The sequence below is a fragment of the Phaethon lepturus genome, unplaced genomic scaffold (genome assembly GCF_000687285.1).
Source record: "Phaethon lepturus isolate BGI_N335 unplaced genomic scaffold, ASM68728v1 scaffold44740, whole genome shotgun sequence".
Taxonomy (NCBI): Eukaryota; Metazoa; Chordata; class Aves; order Phaethontiformes; family Phaethontidae; genus Phaethon; species Phaethon lepturus.
Genome location: NW_010514953.1, coordinates 40,929 through 43,771, shown reverse-complemented (window position 1 = coordinate 43,771; position 2,843 = coordinate 40,929). Strand labels below are relative to the sequence as shown.

Sequence of the window (2,843 nt, the reverse complement as noted above, 5' to 3'; positions counted from 1 at the left end):
CTCGGCCGGAGCCTGTGTCACCTGCGGCAGCTGCTCCCGCAAAGGCAGAGCAATTCGCTGCGCCTGCAAACCCTGCGGCTGCATTAACGCTTAACCGTAACTAAAATGAGACTGGGGGACGCCGAGAATGTGCTCGCACCGGTGCTGATGGAGAAGTGCGGTTGCAGGAAGCCGTGAGCAGGGACCAAGAGCACAGCTGAGCATTTTTGTTATCCCCTCTACCAGCCAACCTGCTGGACCCTTGTGAAGGGCTTTCAAGTCTAATTCTGGAGCTTTTCCCTTCTTTCCTAACTAGTCCCAGTGCTGCTCCTTGGCGTGGTTACTAATCTTAGAAAGCAGAGGCGTTAGGAGGAGTTGGAGAGAGGTGCTTGGCAGAGGAGGCTGGGGGCTGCCGCGGGGCTGGGCAGAGGGGGCAGAGCCCTCCCAGGGGCCAGGCACGAGGGGGTCCTGGGCCTCTTTGATGCCGCGTACCCTGAGCCAGCTCCGGGGAGGTAACTACATTGCAACCAGGGCTCTGCTAAAGGAATTATGCCTTTGATCTTGCTTTCTACTTGGTTACAATGGGTTTTTTCATTATCCTTTTTTTTTTTTTCCCAGGGACCGCCTGGCTCAATGGGACAACCTGGCCTTGCAGGTGAACCTGGCATGAAGGTAAGAAAAACCCTTAGTGCAAATTCTCTGGCAGACCAGGGAAATAATAGCAACTTCTGTTCCTGCAGGGCTTGCTAACATTGCAGGTTCACCCTCCAGCAGCCAAAGCAGACAGCATATTCAAAAAAAGATAAAGTTTAAAAGATAAAATTAGGTTAACTTTAAGCTCTTGGTTACAAATTCGTGAGCCCCATCCCAAGGGGGAGGCTGTCAGTGCTGGGAAGACAAACTGTCCCAGGGGTCTTCTTCCTCGAGAGCCTTGGAAATGAAGCTCAACCCTTTTGCAGATCCAAAATCTGAGTGGAGAAGGGAGTCCTTGAGACTCAGAGATCCAGGCAGCTTCAAATTTGAAACAAGAAGAGTCTTAGGAAGGTCCCAAGCTTAAAAACACCCTCAGACAAGGTCCTGCCACAGTGTCCAAGCCTCAGCTCTGTGGGGACTGAACTGCTGTAACGGTTATAGGGGAAGGGTGCTTGGCTCCCCAGCCATGAATGCACCTTCTTGTCCACATGGAAAGGCCTATAAAAACCCCCTCTTTGTTTGAATAAGATCCCTGTGCTGAGCAGCTCAGAGGGGTTTTTATTTTATCCTAACCCCCTTCGTGCTTGGTTTGAAGGTTCGCTACCATGTGGAGAGCTTTTGAACAGGCTCTATGTGGGGATTAAACGCAATTTCCTCTTTGCTGTTCTTCGCTCCCCAGCCCCATCCTTTGCCATGTTTTCCTTGGCAAATCTTCTGACACTTCACTGGAGCTACCGTGTCTTTGGTGTCCTGATACTGCACGAGTGTTTCAGCTCCCGTGCTCCTGGCTGCCCTCCTCGGGAGCAGGACATGATGATTTGCACAAGCATCCCTTTACCCGCTGTCAGTGCAACACGTCCTTGCTGGGGCGTCAGAGAGTGGGAGTCCTGTGCTGCTGCTACCTCTGAAGCTGGGAGGTGCTGGGACAGACTGGGAGGTGCTGGGAGGTGCTCTGGGCAGTCATCGCTCACAGCCCAGTTTGCTGCAGGACGAGATGTATGGATAGGTCTTTTTCTCCTTCTGCCTCTGCATTTCCTGACCTCTTGCAAAGCAGTCAGCTTGGGTGGGCACACGTGGGAGGTAGGTGCCCAATGGCCGTTGTACCCCCAGTGCAACCTCATAGCCTACTGCCAAGATCCATTTGTTTGCCAGCTCCAGGCACCTTCAGTTCATTCGTTTTGGTGCCATCAAGCATTCACGTTCTTCTCCACCCTCCTCAGCCATGCTGGGGCTCAAAGAGCTGTCAGCTTGCTGCTCCCGCGGTCCGGGTGTGTCTGCCACAGCGCTGCATTGCAGCCAGCACTGCTGCTTTTCCTGCCAAAGGGCCGTGCCAAGTGAATATCTTCTGGCTCTGCAGCTGCAGGCACCCCCCCGGACCCCAGGACTCATCGCAACAGAGCCTGCAAGGTGTGCGCTGGCCCTCCGCGAGCAGAGGTGCGGGTGGTGCCAACCTGTCCTTTGGACGCCCTTGCAAACTGAAGTGTAGGTGTTTGTGTGGGAGAAGGAAACAAAAAGTCAAAATGATGGATGCAATGGGAAGTGCTTCGTGCTCACTCGCTGTCGGTAAACAGCTTGTTTCCATGTCTGTGGTTCCTTCTTTGTAGGGTGATCCTGGCCCGCTGGGAGTCCCTGGAGAGCAAGGCCTTGTTGGCCAAAGAGTAAGTATGGTCACCTTCTGGTAGGGCTGCTCTGCTGTACCAGGTCCCCAGGGGCTCTGTTCCCTGTCCACCTCCAGCCTGGGCAGACAGACCCTGCTCTGGGTGTCCCATAACCCTTATGGCCCTTGTTTCTTCTGTGGGTGGTGGAAACACCTTCCTCGCAGAGCCCGTCAGCTTGAGCTCACCAGCTTTCGTGAGCCTGTCCAACGCTACAGCGCTGCTTTGCAAAGTGCTGTGACGTCCTCGGGTGTGAACGGGGCAGTGTGGGAACAGACCCGGCCGGTTCCCCGGCCCAGCGCCGCCGGGAGGGTGCAGTCCGCCCGGGGCCGGGCGATGCTGGAGCAGAAGGCGGGCATGAGGCAGGGAAACACTGGCTACACTATGCACAGGTGGGAGGGAGCCAGGGACGGGATGAATGCATGGATTGAAGCCGGCGGTGGCTCTTGTCCCTTCTCAGGACTAAGGTCCGTTGTTGGAGCAGGATGGGGAAGCCCCAGGTTTGGTGAATACAGA

The 2,843-nt window shown here is 55.1% G+C and overlaps 1 protein-coding gene across 1 annotated transcript in view; it reads left to right on the top strand.

The window, feature by feature from the left end:
- COL27A1 (collagen, type XXVII, alpha 1) overlaps positions 1–2,843 on the top strand; it is a gene marked incomplete at its 5' end in the record, with an annotated part of 126,906 nt that overhangs the window by 84,761 nt on the left and 39,302 nt on the right. The gene's annotated exons all lie outside the window — the stretch shown is intronic.